The sequence below is a fragment of the Octodon degus genome, unplaced genomic scaffold (genome assembly GCF_000260255.1).
Source record: "Octodon degus isolate 3935 unplaced genomic scaffold, OctDeg1.0 scaffold00081, whole genome shotgun sequence".
NCBI lineage: Eukaryota > Metazoa > Chordata > Mammalia > Rodentia > Octodontidae > Octodon > Octodon degus.
In genome coordinates this window covers 1,477,613-1,492,129 of record NW_004524657.1, presented here as the reverse complement: position 1 = coordinate 1,492,129, position 14,517 = coordinate 1,477,613, and the positions used below count along the sequence as shown (strand labels likewise).

At 39.6% G+C, this 14,517-nt stretch overlaps 1 pseudogene; it reads left to right on the top strand.

Moving 5' to 3' along the window:
* Positions 1–5,149: 5,149 nt before the first annotated feature.
* LOC101582607 overlaps positions 5,150–14,517 on the top strand; it is a 17,018-nt pseudogene continuing 7,650 nt past the window's right edge.

Below are 14,517 nucleotides of genomic sequence, written 5' to 3'. Positions count from 1 at the left end.
GAGACCTTGCACCTATAGAATATAGGAGCCTCACATTCCTGCTGTGACCCTGCACCTATAGCATATAGGGGGCACTACATTCCTACCCGGTTGCCATAGCAACAAAGAAACTATAAAAGCAGATAGGGAACAAAGAACTGAGCCATTTGTATCTTCCCAGGTGGGGTGGGGAGCACATAGGTTGCTGGCTAATTAATAAAAGTTCTGTAATTCCTCTTAATTTGGTCTCCCATGGGCAATATATTCAATCCCAGCCATTACAATGCAAGCCACTCCACAGATAAATCCTAAAAACATTGTACAACATAAAAGAAATCAGACATTCAAAAAGCATAAATTGTATGATTATATTTATGTAAAATACCCAGAATTTTAAAAAGTCTATAGAGAATGAATGTAAATTAGTGTTTTCCAGGGTTAACAGAAAGTAATTTTAAGGGATATGATATTTCCTTTTGGGGTGATGACAGTGCTCTGGAATTGGTGATTATGTACAACACTGTGAATACACTAAATACCACTGGTTAGCATACTTTACATTAATGTTGTGTCACATGTATTTTGCCACAATAAACAATATATCACCTATAATATTCAAATAATGGAACTAAACAAAAAAAAGGGGATACAGATGAATGTCCATTTTGTATCTATGTATTCAAAATGGTTAGAATAGGGGGCCTGCCCCTTAGCTCAGTTCTTTAAGTGGCTGCTTCAACAAAGCAGTCAGGCTCAGGTTGCTGTGGTTCCATCCCCACAACTCCAGCCAGCCAAACGTGCCCTGAAGGCATTCGGAGAAAACAAAATCTTTCTGAATGGGGTTTGTAAATAGGATATCAAGTCTGCATCTTGTACAGCAATTAACCACTAGGAAGAATGTATGCAATGTGTTAATTATTGAAACTGTCCTACAAAAAAAAAAAAGAAAGAAAGAAAGAAAGAAAGAAAGAAAGAAAGAAAGAAAGCCATGTTGTTATGTTGAGCTGTAGGAGACTCAGGTCAACAACTTCTGACATTGCCAGTCAAGTGGAAGACCCAATACTATTATGGACTACTGGACTATTTTGGAATATTTTGCTGAATTCACACACCTGTAATATTTAAATGATGGCACTAAACAAATAAGGGGATATAGATGAATGTCCATTTTGTGTCTGTGTATTCAAATGGTTAGTACAGATATACAGCTATATTCTCTTAATTCAAGGAATAGAAGGATTTGTTCTAATAGTGTTTGTAAATAGGATAACATTTCTGCATCTTGTACAACAGACAACCACGAGGAAGGCAGTATGCAATGTGTTAATTATTGGAACTGTCCTACCAATTTGATTTGAAGCTGTCTCATTGCTATTTATTTCTCAATAAAATTATGGAAAAATAAATAAATAAAATTTCTCATTTCTTAAAAAAATAAACAATACATCATTGTTGTGTTTTATAGGTCAAATGCCAGTCAATGATGGGAAAAAATTCACCCTGTATGAAAGCATAAATTGAAATTTGAGTAAGTACATCAATATTTGCCAGAAAATAATCTCTTAACATTCTGTACTGTGAACAAGACTAAAATTTTTGGGAGGTTATTTTAGGTATACTCAGTCAACTTATTCTGCATGTATTCCAAGTTTTATGTAGAAAAGGCAAAAGAGAAGACCATCAGAAAGGCATCTATATAGGTTCTGGTAATATTTCCCAATAAAAACTTCATTAACTGAAAACTGTGTGATATCTGACTTCCTTCCTTCCTTCCTTCCTTCCTTCCTTCCTTCCTTCCTTCTTTTGGTCTTTTTGAGACAGGGTCTTATTATGCAGTTTAGGCTGGCCTTGAACTTAATTTAAAACTCCCAGTGATCCTCCTGCCCCAACAGATCCCCACTTCTAGGAATCACAGACATGAAGAATCACACCCTATTTGCCTTTTGCTTTTACTGAAGAACAAATAAAATAGTACAGGAATTTATTTCATGATTGGCAATAGAAAGCTATTTATTCATTACTGATTTAAAAAGCAACAAAAGGTTTTTTTTATTTTTAGCTCTCAGTGTTGGAAAGTCTTGATGAACCCCCCCAAAAAAATCAGGTAGCTTCACTGTTATGATCAATGAAAATTATGAGCACATCATCTTGATTTTCATGAGTCAGAAGTATTTGCAACCCAAATTTGGTAATATAGCCCTACTGATTTTCTATTCCAATGTTATTGGCTGTATTTTTAAACCATTGTGTTATACTGTTTCCTTGAAGTTCGTTATATCTATTTTTACTTTTCTACTTTAAGAACAATTAGCCTAATAAAATCCACTGTGAAACAAAGAACGGTTTCAACAGCTCACATAGGATCTGTCCATTTTCTGCTGCTCTTTGAAAAATGTAGAAATCTATGAAAGAAGATCTGGATAGGAAAAAAGGAATGAAGTCACTAGAGATATGACCTGCCTTGCAACTCTTAGACTTGCTTACATAAAAATGTACAAACATCACCCACTACGTCAGCAAGGTTTCTAACACTGACAAAATACCTGAGTGATGTTAAAGAAGGAAAGACTTGTTTTTGGCTGTTTCAGAGGTTTCCCTCCATGGTCACAAGGCCCTCTGGCAGTAAAAAGTCCTGGGAGGGAGTACACAGTAGAGAAAAATCTGCTCATCTTGGTGGCCAGGAAGGAAGGACAGGGAATAGGTGGGAGAGAAAATATACCCTTCAAGAGCATGCCCCAGACCTATTTACTGCTGTCAGGTCATACCATCTAATGATCCTACAACTCCTGATAGTCCATTAAGTTATGAACCCATCAATGAATTAATCCACTGATGAGGTCAGAATTCTTGTGATACAATTTTCTCCCAGCACTTAACAATGTAGCACTGGGATCAAACTTTCAACAGAAGAGCTTTTATGGGATATAGAAGACCTAAATTACAACATCTCAGTAAAATATCCCTTTGTGGGAGAACATCCTTTACCCTAGAAAGGTATGGGAATGGACACATGGAAGAAGTGATATAGGGGACTGGGGAGATAGCTCAATAGAATAAATGCCTGCCTGGCAAGCACAGGGTCCTGAGTTCAAGCCCTGATACCAAAAAAAAAAAAAAAAAAAGTGATATAGGGAAATGAAACTTCCAACCTTAAAGATACCTGGGATGAATTCGTGTTCTCTAAAACCAAAGAATGGATTTTAGAAACAACGGAGCTTGGAAATAGAATTTATTTTTCTGGGAAAAGAAAGCTCCTGTCCAAGAAAAGGACAAAAGGGGACCTAAGTATGTTGCCAAGGAATCTACCTTTTCTAGGGATTTTCATAGAATACAACCATGAGGTGAGGCAGGTCTAAGGTGGAAAACATGGGAACTCACACATAAGGTGGGACAAAGCTATGGTCAACCAGTAAGATTAACTGCTCAGGTAAAATTGATTAAATTAGGAGCAAATGTGGAAGCGAGTCACAGAGCAAGGGCCATGAATACAGAACAGGGAATTTTCCTGTAGGAGTTAGGTTAGTGACTCTTCCTGGTTTTTTCAGGAGATTTAGAATATCAGTCCCTGATGCCCATCCCTAGGAAGGTATGTGGCTATAATTGTTTAATCTTTTGTCTTGAAGTCTGGCACACAACAGGAGTATCTGTCTCTTCCACAGCTGCAAAGTACCTTGTCTTTCATATTACCTTCTTTGAGGGCCTGTCCCTGTCTGACTGCCTTTAATATTTCTATCTAATTAAGCCGCCTACATCAGAAACACTCACTGTATGAACTGTGACTGTGACAGGTATGTGCAATGTGTATGTGCAATTTTTTGAGTAGGTGAATATGCCTGTTTTACATACATTTTTAAAACAAAGTATCACTTCATGTTCTCAAAGAAAATTTAAAAGAGAAAACTGGTGAAATAAATTACAACACACTAAATGAAGTAACACTGAGACTTCACCAGAAGTTTTTCCACACACTCACTTCTCATGGTTTTACTCTTTGAGTTTGAGAACTCATACAGAGCTTTAAAAAGAGAGACAGAGAGAGAGAGAGAGAGAGAGAGAGAGAGAGAGGTGCTTTAATGTAAGTCACTTTAAAAATTACTTTTATAAAAATAAATAAAAATTGTTTTTCTATAGTAACTGTATATGTAGTGTCTGAAAATTAGAGGCTGCAAAAATTAAACTCTGCTCCTTTCTGGGTAGTGCCTCTGCTTGGAAACTCACTGCAAAATACAGTACTTCTCCCCCATGGAGGATCTTGTTTCTGGCGATGTCTCCCTCTTTATACGAGGTGTACGTCGCTCCAAGGAAAATGAGAAATATAAGAAATGCACAAATCCATTATAACATCCGTTATAACTGGAATCTTCTCCCAAGTTTACACTGAAAATTTTCCACTCCATGATCTATAAATTCAAATCAAGACTGATGAGAAATAAATATGGACTGTTCAGATCTACTTCAAAATAATGATGCTGTGTCCCAAGAGTGCTGAAGATACTGAAAAATCCAAGAAACACGGTAAGATTCAATCCTCCAAATCATTTCTTCATACTGAAAATTACTTGACAAGTGTGCTGGAGGCTCGGTGCTGACTGGTAAACTGGAAAAGCTAACCATTTAGAAGAAGGATGCCAGAACTGTTTGTCCCACTGAGCAAGACTGTTCGCAAGATCTGGAAGTAGCAGAGATATCAGGAGCCCAGCAGCGGCCTGCTCTGCCAGGTACTGCTCATCACAGATGCCAGGTCGACCCCACGAGGCAGGTGTTTCACGCTGGCTTTAAAAGCGAAATCCACTGTCACGGGAGCTCATAGTGTCCCCGGACACTTCCTCCGCCGCGGCTCCAGAACAGCCGCCCTCGGGTTCTGTTCAGCGGCCGGCCCCACGCCCAGCGGACAGTCGCAGGAGACGCAAGCAAAGCAGCCTGCCAGGCTTCCGCCACCACCTCTGCCGGCACACTTGCGTGAAGCGCGCAATGACCGCTCCCAGCGTGCTCCGCGTGCATCCTCCAACGCCGCAACCCGCGCGAGCTGTGCATGCGCCGCGCATGCGCAGCGCAGAGACCGCATGCGCCAAGAGCCGCCTGTGCGCGACGGGAGTCGTGGTGTAGCCATTGCCGCAGGCTGGTGATTTGACGAGAAAGTCACTTGTGTGCTGCAGCTCACAGCGGGTACCGCCAACTCAGCAGCCGCTGACACCCCACCGGTACTTCTTGGTGGGATTTGTCGACACCCAGTGTGTCGGTTAACTGTGGGAGCGAAGATATGTCAAGGTAAGTTATGAACGTATATAAGGTATATGAGGCGCGTGAGTAGGCGCCCACACAGGACAATATAAATTAAAATATTGCACACTAGCAAATTAAATGTATTAAAATACTAACAGAATGGTATTTTAGGCAGAACCGGGGATTGAACTCAGGCCCTTGCTCTTGCCAGGCAAGCGATTATTCTACTGAGCCATTTCCCTGGCTAGAATAGTATTTTAAAAGGTAAACAGCATTTTCCCAGCAGTGAAATAGTCTTAAAAATATGTCCCAGGGCTGGCGACATAGCTCGGTGGACTAAGCGCCTGCTTAGGCAAGCGGAAGGGCCAGGGTTCTATCCCTGGCACCACAAGCGGCGCGGTCCCACCCCCGGGCACGCTGAGATGGCAACAGAGTCGGCTGTGGTGATGCACGTCTGTAATCCCAACTCTGGGGAAGCTGAAAACAGGAGGATCACTATGAGTTTGAGCTGCATAGTGAGACCCTGCACCAAAAAAAAAAAAAAAAAAAAAAAAAAAAAAAAAGTCCCAAGTAAAAATTATTCAAGAAATCTATCGCAATAGGAAAAATGTTGAATTTAGGATTTACAAGTATCTCAAAATCAAATTGAACATTTTCTATAGTGAACAATAAAATAAATTGGGACTAACTGGAAAGCAAAAGAAAAGGTGAACGAGCAGCCTGGTGGGATTAGTCTGACAAGAAATTTATCTTCCCAACGAGGCAGTGGTTCTGACCTAGCATGCTTGCTTAGACTTGGGGAAAGGCCAAAATTGAAGGGCCAGTACAAGTATAGAAGCCCAACTAATACTCTGCCCAGTTAAGACTGTGGAGAAATAATGGGCAGTCATGAATGCTTGACCACAAATCAAAAGGGTAAGCAAATATTAGATAAAATACAAATAAACAAAATTATATATTCTGACTTCCTACAGGCCACCAAGATTAAATGCTATGGACAACCTCTCTTATATCATTACAAAAATAAGACTGTTAGATCCAAAAATAAGATTGTAATAGTTTATCATTTTACACCAAATAATACATAGTGGACATTATCTCTTAGTAATTTTTTATAACATCAACTAATATGCCAGTAATAGTATTATAGAAAATAGAACTGCATGTAGGTCAGCAACCAAATACAAAATATAGTGGTACCTTGTTTCATGTACTTAGTTATTTCCATGATTCTGGTCTTGATCTGAATTTGACGAAGGGTGTTTGTTTGTTTGTTTTTGGCTGGCTTAGGCTGCCTTAAGTGCAGGCCTGGTGCAGCATATGGAGCTGCAGATTGAACCACAGTCCCCTGTTCCTGACTGGATTTGCCAAAGCAGGTGCTTTAAACAACTGAGCTAACCGGCAAGCCCCCTGAATTTGACGAGATTCAAATCAAATTCAGTGGTTAGGTTCAGTGTTGACCTTATGGGAAAATTTGATCTGGTTCTCTTCCAATTCAGTTTGTGACCAGAATCATGGAAAGAATTGAGTTCATGAACTGAGGTATAATTATATGAGCATCAGGTTATATAAGAAACAAGGAATAGCTAGGTGAAGAAAATTACAGTATGTCATTATTTAGTATTAAAGTGACTTGAGTACCAAGTCATCAAGATTGGTGGATGTTGTATGTTATGGGTCGGTGCCGAAATAAATAACAAGAAGACCTGATGAATATAGCTTCAGAGTTCTCACTGAGATTAATCTCTCTCCAAGTGAGCCCAGAGCCTCAGAAGCATCTCACATTTCTTGAGGGCTAAAGGCAGGCTAAGGAATGTGCATAATTACTTACGTAAATACAAACTACTATCTCTATTGACTTCCACCATTTGCCTAACACTAGGTCTACACAAATGCTAGCTGATAACATCCTAAGCAAGGGTTCAAAGAACAGGGCACCAGAAGGAGAAGCTGTTATCTGCAGCCTTGAATCCCAGCTTTCCAGGATTTACAAGTGAGAGACAGCAGCTCTTCTTGGGCTCTGTCTATTGCTCCCTGCTCCCTTGGGACATTAGACTTTTGTTTCATATCTATATTTCTCTAGGTGGAAGTGCAGCATTAAAGGAATGAGTGGACTAAGGACTTCAAAGCTCAGTCCTTCCAGTAAATCAGCCATTAAGATGGCAAAATCTGACATCAACTTTTTGGAACTATGAAATGTAATATAAAAACACAAATAGGAGAGTACTGAATGAAGAATTTTTGTAAGCTTTGAAAATTTGTATTTGCCAACCTCTCATCCATCTCCACTGTCAGTTGTGAAGACTAGGAGAATAGTCTGCTTTGCTTGTGCAGCTAGTAGGTGCCAGGAGGAAAACAGACTTTGCTCTTTAAAACTGTGATTTAGTATGTTGACTTATCTGAAGGTTCCTTGAGAGATCAGCACAGAAGCTTATCCTTATTTTTCCCCTTTTTGGCTCCAGTGATTTCCCAGAAAGAGTCTGTCCAGAGGTAATGAAGTAATACTTCCTATAGCTGGCTAAGGAAGGATCTATGTATGGAGTAGTGAATGTAAAGCACAAGACAGCTCCAAATATCTGGAGAGAATGAGGCTAGGAGGAAGGTTCTTGGAAGAAAAAAGTTTTCAAGAGATACTGAGTAAACTGGGGCATCTGGAGTACAGTATGCATGAATTTAGCAAGATACATGCCTAGAACCTGGGAGACACTAGGTTTACCCCTCTGGCTACTCTTTGGACTTTGCACAAGCTAAAGGGGAAGGATATAGGTAAAGGTAAAGACAAGACTTATAGGAAGCCTAGATAAATGTGGAAAGACTATCCTACTACAGAGGTCTTCAGCAGACTTGAATTTTTTTTTCCTGGTTTCAGGCATTTAAGGAAATTTATATAGTATTGCCTTAGTTAATGAATGCTTGTATTCACAAACAAGTTCCCAAATAGAAACATTTAGCAAAATTTCACTTCCATTTGTGTACTTCACATCAGGTGACAAACACAACTATGGCCATCTTCCCTGAATGAGTATTAACTCAGCCACTTCCCCACTCTGACACATGGTTGTGGCTTCCTGGAGTCAAGATCAAGGTCAAAGACAGACCTGTGCACACTGGGTGTGAATCTTTCTTGTGTGCCTTGCAGCATATACAGTACTATATAGTATTATTCAGTGAAGTATGGATCCAAAGAAAGTACAGCGCAAGTATGGTGATAGAAAGTGCAGAACACTAATGAAGGAGACAGAAATGTGCAGAGCAAGAATGGCAAGAAGAATTTTCTGAAGAAAATAACCATTGATTGAAGAAGTGAATTGTAGAGAAGCATGAGTGTAGTATTCGTGAGACTGATCTGGCCTCTTAGTTCAAAGTGGCAAAGTCAACAATCTCAACTATCTTAAAGAATAAAGGTGCCATCAAAAGAGCTGATGTGGCAAAAGGAATAACAGCATTAACCAAGCAGAGGTTATAAGTGCTGAAAGAGGTGGAAAAACTTTTGTTAGTATGGTTGAATGCGAAACAACTGGCAGGTGATGTTAGTGAAGCTGTGATCTGTGAAAAAGCAAGGAAATTTCACAGTGATTTACTGCAAGAAAACCCTTCTACAAGTGTAACCAGTGATGCACTTAAAGCAAGTAGAGGATGGTTTGATAAATTCTGCCAGAGACATGGCGTCCACAGTGTGATAAGACATGGTAAGGCTTCTAGTTCTTTTTTTTTTTTTTTTTTTTGGAACTGGGGATTGAACTCAGGCCCTTGCGCTTGCCAGGGAAGCGCTATTCCACTGAGCCATCTCCCCAGCCCCAGGCTTCTAGTTCTGACAAGGCTGCTGTGGAAGCCTACAAGAAAGAATTCACAGAGTTCGTGAATTAGGCAGAAGGATATGTCACTCAACAGGTATTCAACTGTGGTGAAACATAGTTCTTCTGGAAGAAAATGCAAAATAGAACCTATATCAAGAAGGAAAAGGCACTTCCAGGGCAGAGTGAGCAGCAGAAGGCGACCGTTGAGGAATATTCCACTGAGAAAGATGCAGATGGGGAAGAGGTTAGCAGTGATATGATAAAATCCATTATGGACAACTGGAATGAGTGCCAGGATTTCTTTGAGAAGCACCGACCCAATGTAAATGTAATGAACAAACTTGAATCTGATTAATGATTTTGTGGTTTCTCATTTCTGGAGGGTTATGTAGCACAGAAAAAACAATTGCTATTAGGTGGATTTTTCATCCAAATGGAACTGGTAGCTAAGAAACAAAGAGAGGAAATCCTTGGAGGAGCTCTCCCTGATGACTTTATAGAAGGGTATTGTCCCTCCAAATAGTAACTCCCCCAACACTCCTTCTTGTCCTCCATGCCAGAAATAGCTTCAAGCAACGCTAGTGTTTCTCTTTATGTTGTACTGTACTTGTTTCATATTTTTGAGGTTAAAAATCATATGGTTCAGAACAGATTAATCTTATTTACATTGAACCTTATGGGAAAATTTGTTTTGGTTCATGACTAAAATTGGTTTGTGACATTTTTAGGGGTCAGAACAGATTAACATTATTTACATTGAATCTTGGGGAAATTTTATTTAGTTTGTGATCAGTTTAATTCACAACCAGAATCATAAAATAAATTAAGTTCATGAACTGAGGCACCCCTGTATCTACTAAAGAAAAAGATCTGAAAATTCAGTGACAACACACAATAAAGAATACAATAGGGGCTGGGGAGATGGCTCAGTAGACTAAGTGCTTGTCTGGCAACCAGTGATTGACCTCAAGGGCCTGAGTTCAATCACCAGTTCTACAAAAAGAAAAAAAGAATACAGTAAGTCTCCAACTTTCAGGGAGAATTTTTTATTAGTTGGAACTGACAGTTAATCTTAAACAACATGCTTGTGAAAGTTCTCACAAGTGTTTATAAGTCAGGAACTTACTGCATAATCTTTGTAAGCTACAGTAAGTGTCCAGCTTACAAACAAATTCTGTTCTAGGAGAATTGTTTGTAAGTCAGATTTGTTTGTATGCCAAAAAATGAGTCATATACAGTACAGCTGTCAAAGTTCATAACTCTAATGTTCCTAAATTGAAACCTACCATAGTTTGAAAAAGTAACTAGCCAAATTGCTAACTTCAGACCTCAACAAGAAATGGCAAACACTAGATAAGTGAGAGGATCAGATTCTCAGAGGTCACATTGTAATGTTAAACATAGCCAATATGAACAGAAATTGAATGACATACAAGAAACAGAAGTAAACCAGACATGAAGGTACATGCCTATAATCCCAGCACTCAGAAGGCTGAAGCAGGAGGATTGTTATGAGTTCAAGACCAGCCTAGGCTACAAAGTGAGTTCAGGGCGAGCCTGAAGTGCATAAAGAGACCCTGTCTTAGGGGCTGGGGTGGTAGCTCAGTAGAATAAGCACTTGCCTGGCAAGCACAAGGGCCTGAGTTCAATCCCGGGTTCCTCAAAAAAAAAAAAAGTTGGCAACCAGAAAAAAAGTGGGAGCAGATGAAGAGAATGATGTCATGTGATCAGATAGACAATATCAATAAAGAGATTATTAAAGAGGTGCTAACAGTAGTGTATTGTGGAGCTGAAAAATAACAGTTTGTTATGATTTGAATGGTAAATGTGTACCAAAGGCCATGTATTAAAGGCTTGGTCATTATCATGGGACACTGTTAGAAAGCTGACTTAAAAAAAAAAAACATCTTTTGGGGACCAATTGAAATGACAGTAAATACAAAGCTCACACTGTACTTCTTGAAGAGAAAACTGAAAAATATTTGAAGAAATAGCTGAAAATTCCTCAGATTGGGAAAAAATTAAAGCAGGGGCTGGCGAGATAGCCCAGCTGACTAAATGCGTGCTTAGGCCAGCACAGGGACTGATGTTCAGTCTCTGGCACCACATGCCATGCCTGCCACTGAGACAGGTGTGATGGCACACACCTGTAATGCCAGCACTGGGGATACTGAAAACAGGAGGATCATTATTGAGTCTGAGCTGCATAATGAGACCTTGTACCAAATACATTTTTTAAAAAATGAAAGCAAAACAAAATCCTGAAAACGTAACCATACATATTGAAGAAATCTGGGACATAAACCCAAAGGAATCTGCAGTGAGGCACATCAGTTAAACTTCTGAAGATTAAAGATTTAAAAAGGCTTAATGCAGAAAAAGAAAGATTCACAGGGCAATTTAAGTTAGAGGATTAGGTAGTTTCTGATTTGAAAGTAGGAGCCAGATGGAGGTGTACACATTTCATATGGAAAAATAATTGAAACACAGATGAAGAATAACCAGTAAAATTTGTTACTAGCAAACATGTCTTAAAGAACAACCAAAGAAAGGTTAATGAGAAATACAAAGAAATAATGACAAAAGTCTTCAAATTTTAGAAGATAGAACATCAGCATGGATTAAAGGAGGAGTAAATGTTGGGAGTGGTGGCACATGCCTGAATTCTCAGCACTGGAGAGACTGAGGCAGAAGGATCGCTATTGAGGCCAGTCTGGGCTACATAGTGAGTTCAAGGCCAGCCTGCACTACAAAGTAATATGCTTGCTGTCTTTTTTAAAAAAACATATATGTACATATATTATATGTGTATATATATAATATGTGTAATATTTTTAAAAGGAGTAAATGACTATCCTAGTGAATTTCTTAGGTTAAAAATTATAAGAATAACATTTATGCCGTCACTGATAATTATTTTACATGTAAATGGTCTAAACACAGCAATTAAAAGTGAAAAAATTGGTAGAATGGATTTAGGGGGTTGCACTGGGAATTGAACCCAGGGTCTTTATACTGAGCAATATCCCCAGTGCTTTTTTACTCTTTAGAGTGAATTTTCAGCCACTTAACAGTTTACCCCAAGCATCACTTAGGCAGTGCATTTCTTTACTGATTATCCCATGGGTCATTCAGTTGGGTGTGATTTCAACCAGTTGATTGTCAATTTGCATGAGATGCATTTGTATATGTTATTTTTATATTTCTGTTATCTTATAAAAATTGACTAAAAAATTACAATTTTTGATCACTCTGTATTTAAATAATTTGACTTGTAAGTAATTTTTTTTGGTTGGGGGGCTGGCTCGTGATGTCTTAACAGCAGGTCTCTTAAGGCATGAGGATCTGGGGATCAAGCCACAGTATCCTGAGCCTGACTGCCTTTGCTTAAGGAGGCATTTAAACAACTGAGCTAATGGGCAGGTGCCCTGTAAGTAATTAAAATGGTCCCACTCTGCTATTTATAAGAAACTCTAAATCAACAAGGTAGGCACAGCTATACACCCATGTAGTCCCAGTAACTCAGGAGATTCACAGGACAATTGCTTGAGGCTAGAAGTTTGAGGCCACCTGGAAAACATAAAACCAACTAACCTGTTAAGGGTTTGCTTCAAGAATGTTACCCAAGAATGTAAAGTTGTACAATCACTATGGAAATTCCTTAAAGAACTAAAATTAGAAATTACAGGGCCGGCCAAATAGCTCAGCGGATTAAAGCAGCTGCAAGCAGGCACAAGGGTCGGGTTTGATCCCTGGGTCTGCTGTGCTGGCCCTGCCCCCGGGGCACACTGAGACAGCAATTGAGACTGGGCATGGTGATGTGCCTGTAATCCCAGCTCTTGGGAGGTTGTAAACAGGCAGCTCACTACAAGTCCTATCTAGTAGTGAAACCCTCTACACCCTGTCGACCCTTCCCTAAAATAAAAAAAAAAAAAAAAAAAAAATTAGAATAGTTAAATCCTGGAAGCAGCCTGTATTCCCATCAGCAGATGGTTGGATAAAGAAATGTGCTATCTAATGGGATACTACTTGGCTATAAAAAAAAAAAAGGACAAATTTGAGACACAATAGGAAAAAGGATACACCTGGAAAATAAGTGTGGAGTGAAGTAAGTCAGACACACAAGTTTAAATACCATATAGTATTTCTCATTTTGGTGAAGCAAAGTATAAAAAGCATAATAAAGGATGGATAGGAGGAGACAACAGGATAGATCTCTTGCAAATGGGAAGGGATCCAAGAGAATATGGTTGAGAGCAGAAGGAGAAAGGAAGGGGAGGCCTGCCATGCCAGCCCCACCCCTGGGGCATGCTGAGACAGTGATTGAGACAGGGCATTGTGATTGCACCTGTAATCCCAGCACTTGGGAGGCTGAAAAACAGGAAGGATCACTACAAGTCTGATCTGTGTAGTGAGACCCTGTAGACCCTGTACTAAATACATTTAAAAAAAAAAAAGAAGAAGAAGAAGGAAAGGGGAAATAGTAGAATAAAGATAAAGATAGGCCATGTACAGTAACCTAATCACCTCAAGTATAAACATTATGTTTCATAAACACAAGCTAAGACTGATAATATCAACAATAATTAAAATGGTGAAAAAGGATTTAGAAGAGAAGGGAAGGAAGGGGAAAGAAATTTTTTAAAAAAGAAACAAGCTTTTTATAATGTACCCATTCCCCAAAATGATTGTAAAGTACATACAGTGTGAACATGCACAAGAAAAAAAAGGCTGTACCCTTAGGGCCTCATGTGCCCAGCAGTGGGTTATCCAGCAATGTAGCTAACTTGCTGTTAGGAGGTGGTATCTGAACAGAAGAGGAAAATTGTTGGGTGCATGACCCATAAGGGTATATCTCCTTCCCACGTTTATCACTTCTTATTCTCTGGCTGCTGTGATGTGAGTGGCTTTACTCTGCAGTTCCTCTGTGGCATGATATTCCTGCCTGGAGCCAGCTGATCATGGTATAAGCATGAACCAAAATAAACCTCTCTTATAAGTTGTGAGTGTCAGATACTGTCTCAGGAGTAAAGAAAGCAACAGGATACAGCCAGAGAGGTTGGAAGATACATACAATACAAATATTAAAAGCAGGAGCAGCTACATTAATAAATAGGTTTCATAAATAAATAGATAAAATAGATTTCAGAGCATTTCTAGAAAGAAAGAATGATATTGCATAATGATAAAAGGATCATTCCATGACCAGGAAAGTGATATATCTATTGAAAGAAGCAATAAATGCTTATTTTTTTCTCCTTTTTAATTTCTTACAACTTTTTAAAAACCAATTTTGCGTGCGGAGAGTTTCCTGCTACCCTGCGCCGGCGGGACCAGTCCCAGCCCAGGCGCAGCATGGGCCGGACCCTCTCCCAGCCCCTCGGGCCACCCCACACCACTCTGCAGTGCCTCCCCCACCCCGCCTGCCGAGTAGGATTTTCTGCTGAGTTCCAGGAGCCCCCAGACCCAGTCCTAGCCCAGGTCCGGTGAGTGTGCGGAGAGTTTCCTGCTACCCTGC